Source organism: Nannobrachium achirus, assembly GCF_963921795.1.
Source record: "Nannobrachium achirus genome assembly, chromosome: 19".
Lineage (NCBI taxonomy): Eukaryota > Metazoa > Chordata > Actinopteri > Myctophiformes > Myctophidae > Nannobrachium > Nannobrachium achirus.
Window position 1 is genome coordinate 60420610 of NC_137826.1, and position 12161 is coordinate 60432770.

Genomic DNA, 12161 nt, shown 5'->3' on the forward strand with positions numbered 1-12161 from the left:
CGTTCGTCTCGACGAGCTATACAACATACCAAAAGATTGGCACTATCGGAAATTTTGACTTAAAATCTATGTTTTGACGCCTTACTATAGCCTTATGTAATTTTGGGGGTTTTGAAGTCAATCTGAAAAAAATAAAAATAAATGTCATATCCACGCGTTCGTCTCGAAGAGCTATACAACATACTAAAAGACGAGCGCTTAAAACCTATTGGTTTCCGAGTTATCGCACTTTGAAAAATCGAGCAGTTGTTAGCATTAGCATTTGTCGAAAAAAAGTATGGTTCCAGGGGTCACACAGCGATGTGTCACATCCACACGTTCGTCTCGACGAGCTATACAACATACCAAAAGATAGGCACTATCGGAAATGCAAGACTTAAAATCTATGTTTTGACGCCTTACTATAGTCTTATGTAATTTTGGGGGTTTTGAAGGTAATCTGAAAAACAAATTAATGAATTCATGAAAATGATTTTAAATGGAAAGGAACAAAATATCAAAACATGAATTAATACAGTTGTACGACCAACCCCTCAAATCAACATTCCTGTAAGTGCAATCAGCAGGACACCGCAGGGAATTGAACCCCATCCTAGTGAACCAGGAGTGCCAGACCAGCGTCTTTTGCTTCTTGACGTATTTACAGGTTGAAGACAAACGTAACTATTAGACTTTTACAACACTGTACTATACACCCTATGTGCTAAGACACTGATAGAAGAAAATATCCTTGCATTAAATAAATATATTTTAGAATAAAATGTTGTAAATACACTAAATCAAGTCATATAATAAGTGCAAACAAAAATGTATAAACATAAGTAGTAGTGAAGACAACAGATCTATACAAGATCACAATGTGGCGCGAAGCAACACATTGTTAGCTTGTACATCTGCCATTTTTTTATTTTTATTTATATTTTTTATCCCACGGTTTTTGCAACCCATTTTTCTCACCCGGTGACTACCTAACCTGTAGTCCTGGTTTCCGCTCTCCCCCTGCCGCGCCAGGGGACATTGGGGAGCACCCGGCTGGCTAGGGGGAGGTAGTATAGAAACCAGGACTACTGCATGTTTTTTGTGTGAGGGCCTATGCCCAAGGAGACACGGGGAGAACATGCAAACTCACCACAGAAAGGCCCTATCACAAACCCCACCTAGGGTGTGGGTGCTGATGACGCGGGTGGAGGAACGCGCCCCCAGCGCCCACAGCTTCCCCCGGCGGGAATCGAACCCAGGACCTTCTAGCTGTGAGGCGAAGTGCTAACCACTGCACCACCGTGCCCCTACATCTGCCATTTTTACCAGTGAATCCCGGGCAGGTTTCCCTGTTGAGGCTTGAGCGAAAATGCCTTAAAATCACTCCCAGTGTAAATGAGGTGAACGGTTGCCTTCAACAACAATACACCAGGAACAACAGCAGTAACATGAGCTGCAGTTTGGTCTGCTAAACCCTCACCCTTAACCACTTGAACCGTCAATACTTAATAAACTTGACCTTTCACTCTGTACTTAATCTGCTCTTGTTCCCCTCAAACCAAACCTCTTTGCCGAAAATAGCCGAGTTTGTAGATCTGCTATTTTTGGCTAAAGTTCTCAGAATAAGGACACTAGAGTTCAAGTGGTTTAATATCAAGTGGTCTACCACACAAAGATTTGGAGGACCCCCTATAGTAACTGTGAGGACCCCGTAGGGGTCCCAGACCCCCTGTTGAAGAACACTGCATTATACTGTCCTACCAGAGCTACTCTTCTTCCCAGCTAAGTCTTGCCCCAGGCAAGATCTCACTATTTCCATAGATAATGCATTGGTGACTTCAGTTCCAACTTCTAGAAACCTTGGTGTGGTCCTGGACAGCCAGCTATCATCCAAGGCACACATTGCATCAGTCACCCGGTCCTGTAGGTTCACACTCTATAACATCCGTAAAATCAGACCGTTCCTCACCCAGGAGGCAGCGCAGCTCCTCATTCAGACATCTGTCATATCAAAACTTGACTATTGTAACTCTCTCCTCACTGGTCTCCCGGCATGTGTACTTAAACCTCTCCAACTGATCCAAAATGCAGCGGCACGACTGGTCTTCAACCAGCCTAAGTTCTCACATGTCTCCCCCCTTCTCCGCTCCCTCCACTGGCTCCCGGTTGCGGCCCGCACTGAATACAAAACAATGATGCTGACCTTCAAAGCAGCCAAAGGTATGACGCCTCCATACCTCCAAAACCTGATCAACCCCTACGCCCGTTCACTCAGATCAGCCAGCACAGGGATGCTGACAGAACCATCGCTAAAAATCCACTCGTCCGAGACAGTTTGCCCTCCTGGCCCCCAAGCTGTGGAATAAACTCCCTGTCGCACTTAGAACAACGGACTCACTCGCTAGCTTTCGCCGTGGACTGAAGACTCATCTTTTCAGACTCCACCTAAACCCATAGCACTAATGAAACACTCAATGACCATACAGGAAGCTAGTTAGCATTTGTTTTTAGTTTTTTTTTAGAATAATTTTTCTTTACTGATTATATTGTGTTTTTAGATTGATATTCATATGCATTTGTTATATTGTTGCTGATGTTCTGACACGTTATCTTGTTTATTATAGTGATGTTTTATCTGCTTATTGTAAGTCGCTTTGGATTAAAAGCGTCTGCTAAATGTCTAAACTGAAACTGTACCAGGGAGATCAGTATAGGCTACAATCTCTTCAGACTCCACATCATGGATGTGTGTGAGAATGGGTGAATGTAATGGAGGTGAGGGTCCCCAAATTATTGTGGGGGGTCCCCAGATGATTAACTCAATGTGCAACATTGTTTTCTCACTCAACAGTAAACAAACCAACATAAATCAGAGCTATTGAACACCCTTTACGTCTGTGTGTTGGTTAAAACGATATTGAACCAATGAATAGTAGTAAAAAGTCCTTCGGGAACAGCAGAGATATGATAAGTTATCAGGACAACAGTGTTTATAGTTAAACTAACCCTTACCCGTTCAAAGATATGAGCTCCAAAATGATGTGCAGTGTGTGGGTTATGGGATGTGCACTGTGCACACAGTATATGAGTGATGGCAAGTAACTTTAACTGGTGACCCCCCCCCACCCACACCACACAAACACACACACACACACACACACACACACATGATTTTTGGACAACATCTGTAACAGGGCCAGAAACCCCCCCCCCCCGTCCGCTTGCCTGCACACACACACCCCCCCCCCCCCTCCGTGTGTGTGTGTGTGTGTGTGTGTGTGTGTGTGTGTGTGTGTGTGTGTGTGTGTGTGTGTGTGTGGGGGGGGGGTTTGTGTGTGATTGTGCATGGCCTGAACAACAGCGCCCCTCCCTTAACATGTGTGGTCACAAAAGGTACTGTAGGCTAAATAGATATAGATACACCATAAAAATGCTATTATACAGCATACGATTCGTGAAAGTGACAAACGGGCTTCACAGTTATGTCAGGTGTGTTCATATGCTGATGGTGATGCGATTTCAGATCAATTGCTCCAGCCACCGAGGAGAAACGCTGAGACAGACACTCAGACATTCGCAAAATTATAGTATAGATGGTAAATGGTGCATTTATATAGCGCTTTTATCCAAAGCGCTTTACAGAGATTGTGCATTACATTCACCCATTCACACACACATTCATACACCGGTGGCGGAGGAAACCATGCAAGGCACCAACCTACTCACCGAGAGCAATGTGGGGTTCAGAGTCTTGCCCCTCTTTGGATTATAAGTGGTTATAATCCAGCCCCTCTTTGACTATGGAGTCCACGTATGGTATCGTGACGCCCCACAAGCCCTAAAAACTAAACTCCAAACAGCCCAAAATAAACTAATTAGGGTCCTGCTTAACCTTCCCAATCAGACTCACCTCACCGCTACTCACCAGTTAAGAGTGGGGTGGCTCAGAGTAGATGACAGAGTACAGCAACTTGCAATGGGCCTGGTGTACAAGATACACTACACCACTATGATACCCAAGTACCTGTCAAAATACTTTAAAAACGTTAAGGATGTCCATAATTACAACACCAGAGGCAGTGCCACAGATCACGTTCAACCCAGAGTCAACTCAAAGAAAGGGTCGAACTCGTTCTTCTGCTACACCACAAAAATGTGGAATGCCTTACCGAAGGCCATAAAGGAGTGTGGATCACTAGCATCCTTTAAAATTGCCCTAAAAAACCACTTACAGGCAGCAGCCGTTCACAACTGGTAAAAACCTAGCCCAACCCTACCCTCCCTGCCCCTTCCTTGTATATACTGTACATACTGATTGTTTAGACTTACTGTTACCTGCCCCTTCCTTGTATATATTGTATATACTGTACTTACTGATTCTATAGACCTACTGTTTTCTTTTTTTCTTTACATATCTACTGCATAGTACTGTGTTCTATTTGTCTGTCATTCAATGTTATATGAGATACTTTAATGGTTTCCTGTTGAAATAAGCTTAGTCTTTTCATGGATCTCCTTTTAGTAGACCTTGTACCAGTGAACTGTACCGTCATGAATCTGTACATTTTCCTATGCAAACTTCTAATAAAGCCTTCAATCAATCAAAAGCCCAAGAACCCTTCAACATTAACTCAGGGGGAGCCCGGATTGGAACTGGGAACCCTTCGTGCTCTAATAACGGTTTCTCTACCCCTGAGCCACGCCGCCCCACGTAGTTCAGTGCCAGGCAGTGTCTCATCAGGTTCTCCTTGATGTTGATGTTGCTGAAAAAAGTGCCTGGTGTATCAGGGCTTTCTTCAACAGGGGGTCCAGGACCCCTAGCCCTAGGGGGGTCCTCAGAGTTTCTACAGGGGGTCCAGGACCCCTAGCCCTAGGGGGGTCCTCAGAGTTTTCTCCTTTTTTTTATATTAACCACTTGAAACCTAGGGTCCATATTCTGAGAACTTTGGCCAAAAATAGCCGATCTACAAGCTCACAACGAGCTTGTAGATCGGCGATTTTCGGCAAAGAGCTTTGGTGTAGAGGGGAAAAAGAGCATACCAAGTACAGAGTGAAAGGTCAAGTTTATTAAGTATTGAAGTGGTTAAACATCTGAAAACACTCAGCTAAGGTCCTTGGCCTGAAAACATTGAAGACTCCTGCTTTAGTGAGGCTGGTTGCCTGCCCAGGACTGTGTAGAGTTAAAGGAGTAGTTCACCCCCACAATGTTTTTTTTTTCTTTCTATTGATTACTCATGCCATGGAGACGTGAGTTCAATGATACTTTGTTTTGTATTTTTTTGCATTCCTAATAAAGAAATGTGACTATAGTAAATGTAACCATCAAGTTCAGGAGAATTTGGACCAGTAAGACTCCCTAATCAGGAGATAAGCGACCGTCAGGTCTCAGTGTGATTTTAGAGCAAGTGTCCACAAAAGTGTTTGAAAAAATCTGCCTGATGGTGGCGCTATATAGATAGATAGATAGATAGATAGATAGATGGATAGATACCTTTATTATCCAAAGGGGGAAATTCAGTTGTCCAGTAGTAGCACAGCAGTATACAGTTATTTACAAAGTTACAGAGACGTAAGAAAAAATAGATAAGAGGAAAGAAAGAAACAAAAAAACAAAAAAAAAGAGCAGTACAGTACCAATAAAGAGAAGGTGCAACAATAGAGGGGGCGAAAATATATAAGTATATATACACAAAGTGTCTTGCAAAAAGACCATAGCAGTCAATGCTAGTTAGTGCAAACAAGTATCTCACTGTCATTGTTAAACAAGCAAAAATACTCAAAAACTACCAACACAAACGAATAGTGCAATGTCAAAAATCAGTGCGAAAAAAGAAGAACTAGGAAGCGTGTCACCGCAAGACGCACATGAGCACTCTTCCTGGACGGTCCTTAGAGGTCAATGTCAATACAGCAGTGGTTCCGTCAGTCTAAGTTAGGAGGGGAGACCTTTTCAAGCGTCCGTTATGTGTCTCGTTGTACAGCTTAAGGGCAGCCGGTACAAAAGATTTTCCTAATCTCTCTATATGGGACAGATCCATGTTCATGACATGAGTGTAGACATATTGTGTATTGATTTGCTTGATTTTTGTCCCATATAGCGCCACCATCAGGCCGATTTTTTCAAACACATTTTTGGATACTGCTCCTACAGATTTTGCCCTAAAATCATGCAAGAAGGCAATTCTCATGAAATAAATGCAAATGCGACTCTTTCCATGCCATACCTGAAGGCAGCAAGAGGGCATTTGCATTTCTTTCACCACAGTAAAAACTGCATTCATGGTCTGGAGAGGACACTTTTTACAGACTGATAAAAGGCCTTTGATGTCTATGTGTGCACATGCCTGCTGTCCAGAGGTAAAGACACCTCATTGGCTGGCCAAGCAGGGGCGGTGGGGGGGGGGGGTTACTGTTGAGTGTTTTCTCACTCAACAGTAAACAAACCAACATACAAGTGACAATTGAAGGACGTTTTAATACCTCTAAAATGACAAATTAAACATTGGCCAAATCGTCAAATATTAAGAGGCAGAGATGGTGAAGATAGCAGATCTACAGCTCACACCTGCTCACAAAGCCACAGTTAAAACAGGATTATTTTGGGGGTCGCGGCCTGAAAAGGTTGAGAACCAGACTGTACTACAGTATATCATAATATCATAATCTAACTGACTGTACTACAGTATATCATAACTGATTGTACTACAGTATATCATAATATCATAACCTAACTGACTGTACTACAGTATATCATAATATCATAACTGACTGTACTACAGTATATCATAATATCATAACTGACTGTACTACAGTATATCATAATATCATAACCTAACTGACTGTACTACAGTATATCATAACTGACTGTACTACAGTATATCATAATATCATAACCTAACTGACTGTACTACAGTATATCATAATATCATAACCTAACTGACTGTATTACAGTATATCATAATATCATAACCTAACTGACTGTACTACAGTATATCATAATATCATAACCTAACTGACTGTACTACAGTATATCATAATATCATAACTGACTGTATTACAGTATATCATAATATCATAACTGACTGTACTACAGTATATCATAATATCATAACTGACTGTACTACAGTATATCATAACTGACTGTACTACAGTATATCATAACTGACTGTACTACAGTATATCATAACTGACTGTATTACAGTATATCATAATATCATAACTGACTGTACTACAGTATATCATAATATCATAACTGACTGTACTACAGTATATCATAATATCATAACTGACTGTACTACAGTATATCATAACTGACTGTATTACAGTATATCATAACTGACTGTACTACAGTATATCATAACTGACTGTACTACAGTATATCATAACTGATTGTACTACAGTATATCATAATATCATAACCTAACTGACTGTACTACAGTATATCATAATATCATAACTGACTGTACTACAGTATATCATAATATCATAACTGACTGTACTACAGTATATCATAATATCATAACCTAACTGACTGTACTACAGTATATCATAACTGACTGTACTACAGTATATCATAATATCATAACCTAACTGACTGTACTACAGTATATCATAATATCATAACCTAACTGACTGTATTACAGTATATCATAATATCATAACCTAACTGACTGTACTACAGTATATCATAATATCATAACCTAACTGACTGTACTACAGTATATCATAATATCATAACTGACTGTATTACAGTATATCATAATATCATAACTGACTGTATTACAGTATATCATAATATCATAACTGACTGTACTACAGTATATCATAATATCATAACTGACTGTACTACAGTATATCATAATATCATAACTGACTGTATTACAGTATATCATAATATCATAACTGACTGTACTACAGTATATCATAATATCATAACCTAACTGACTGTACTACAGTATATCATAATATCATAACTGACTGTATTACAGTATATCATAATATCATAACTGACTGTATTACAGTATATCATAATATCATAACTGACTGTATTACAGTATATCATAATATCATAACTGACTGTACTACAGTATATCATAATATCATAACTGACTGTACTACAGTATATCATAATATCATAACTGACTGTACTACAGTATATCATAATATCATAACTGACTGTACTACAGTATATCATAATATCATAACTGACTGTATTACAGTATATCATATATCATAACTGACTGTATTACAGTATATCATAATATCATAACTGACTGTACTACAGTATATCATAATATCATAACTGACTGTACTACAGTATATCATAACTGACTGTACTACAGTATATCATAACTGACTGTATTACAGTATATCATAACTGACTGTACTACAGTAATATCATAACTGACTGTATTACAGTATATCATAATATCATAACTGACTGTATTACAGTATATCATAATATCATAACTGACTGTACTACAGTATATCATAACTGACTGTATTACAGTATATCATAACTGACTGTATTACAGTATATCATAACTGACTGTACTACAGTATATCATAACTGACTGTATTACAGTATATCATAACTGACTGTACTACAGTATATCATAACTGACTGTACTACAGTATATCATAACTGACTGTACTACAGTATATCATAATATCATAACTGACTGTACTACAGTATATCATAACTGACTGTACTACAGTATATCATAACTGACTGTACTACAGTATATCATAACTGACTGTATTACAGTATATCATAATATCATAACTGACTGTATTACAGTATATCATAATATCATAACTGACTGTATTACAGTATATCATAATATCATAACTGACTGTATTACAGTATATCATAATATCATAACTGACTGTATTACAGTATATCATAATATCATAACTGACTGTATTACAGTATATCATAATATCATAACTGACTGTATTACAGTATATCATAACTGACTGTACTACAGTATATCATAACTGACTGTATTACAGTATATCATAACTGACTGTACTACAGTATATCATAATATCATAACTGACTGTACTACAGTATATCATAACTGACTGTACTACAGTATATCATAACTGACTGTATTACAGTATATCATAACTGACTGTACTACAGTATATCATAACTGACTGTATTACAGTATATCATACCTGACTGTATTACAGTATATCATAACTGACTGTACTACAGTATATCATAATATCATAACTGACTGTACTACAGTATATCATAACTGACTGTACTACAGTATATCATAACTGACTGTATTACAGTATATCATAACTGACTGTATTACAGTATATCATAACTGACTGTACTACAGTATATCATAATATCATAACTGACTGTACTACAGTATATCATAACTGACTGTACTACAGTATATCATAACTGACTGTATTACAGTATATCATAACTGACTGTACTACAGTATATCATAACTGACTGTATTACAGTATATCATAACTGACTGTATTACAGTATATCATAACTGACTGTACTACAGTATATCAATAAATATCATAACTGACTGTACTACAGTATATCATAACTGACTGTACTACAGTATATCATAACTGACTGTATTACAGTATATCATAACTGACTGTACTACAGTATATCATAACTGACTGTATTACAGTATATCATAACTGACTGTACTACAGTATATCATAACTGACTGTATTACAGTATATCATAACTGACTGTATTACAGTATATCATAACTGACTGTACTACAGTATATCATAACTGACTGTACTACAGTATATCATAACTGACTGTACTACAGTATATCATAACTGACTGTATTACAGTATATCATAACTGACTGTACTACAGTATATCATAACTGACTGTACTACAGTATATCATAACTGACTGTATTACAGTATATCATAACTGACTGTATTACAGTATATCATAACTGACTGTACTACAGTATATCATAACTGACTGTACTACAGTATATCATAACTGACTGTACTACAGTATATCATAACTGACTGTACTACAGTATATCATAACTGACTGTATTACAGTATATCATAATATCATAACTGACTGTACTACAGTATATCATAATATCATAACTGACTGTATTACAGTATATCATAAAACTGACTGTACTACAGTATATCATAAACTGACTGTACTACAGTATATCATAACTGACTGTACTACAGTATATCATAACTGACTGTACTACAGTATATCATAACTGACTGTATTACAGTATATCATAACTGACTGTATTACAGTATATCATAACTGACTGTACTACAGTATATCATAACTGACTGTACTACAGTATATCATAACTGACTGTACTACAGTATATCATAACTGACTGTACTACAGTATATCATAACTGACTGTACTACAGTATATCATAACTGACTGTACTACAGTATATCATAACTGACTGTATTACAGTATATCATAATATCATAACTGACTGTACTACAGTATATCATAATATCATAACTGACTGTACTACAGTATATCATAATATCATAACTGACTGTACTACAGTATATCATAATATCATAACTGACTGTATTACAGTATATCATAATATCATAACTGACTGTATTACAGTATATCATAATATCATAACTGACTGTACTACAGTATATCATATATCATAACTGACTGTACTACAGTATATCATAATATCATAACTGACTGTACTACAGTATATCATAATATCATAACTGACTGTACTACAGTATATCATAACTGACTGTATTACAGTATATCATAATATCATAACTGACTGTACTACAGTATATCATAAATATCATAACTGACTGTACTACAGTATATCATAATATCATAACTGACTGTACTACAGTATATCATAACTGACTGTATTACAGATATCATAATCATAACTGACTGTACTACAGTATATCATAATATCATAACTGACTGTATTACAGTATATCATAATATCATAACTGACTGTATTACAGTATATCATAATATCATAACTGAACTGTACTACAGTATATCATAACTGACTGTATTACAGTATATCATAATATCATAACTGACTGTATTACAGTATATCATAATATCATAACTGACTGTACTACAGTATATCATAACTGACTGTACTACAGTATATCATAATATCATAACTGACTGTACTACAGTATCATAATATCATAACTTGACTGTACTACAGTATATCATAATATCATAACTGACTGTACTACAGTATATCATAACTGACTGTACTACAGTATATCATAATTCATAACTGACTGTACTACAGTATATCATAATATCATAACTGACTGTACTACAGTATCATATTCATAACTGACTGTACTACAGTATATCATAATATCATAACTGACTGTACTACAGTATATCATATATCATAACTTTACTACATTATCATAACTGACTGTACTACAGTATATCATAATATCATAACTGACTGTACTACAGTATATCATAATATCATAACTGACTGTACTACAGTATATCATAATATCATAACTGACTGTACTACAGTATATCATAATATCATAACTGACTGTACTACAGTATATCATAATATCATAACTGACTGTACTTACAGTATATCATAATATCATAACTGACTGTACTACAGTATATATCATAACTGACTGTACTACAGTATATCATAATATCATAACTGACTGTACTACAGTATATCATAATATCATAACTGACTGTACTACAGTATATCATAATATCATACTGACTGTACTACAGTATATCATAATATCATAACTGACTGTACTACAGTATATCATAATATCATAACTGACTGTACTACAGTATATCATAATATCATACTTGACTGTACACAGTATATCATAATATCATAACATGACTGTACTACAGTATATCATAATATCATAACTGACTGTACTACAGTATATCATAATTCATAACTGACTGTACTTACAGTAATATCATAATATCATAAACTGACTGTACTACAGTATTCTAATATCATAACTGACTGTACTACAGTATATCATAATAACTGACTCGTACTACGTATATCATAATATCATAACTGACTGTACCTACAGTATATCATAATATCATAACTGACTGTACTACAGTATATCAAACTACACCACAACCCATCTAACAACTGACT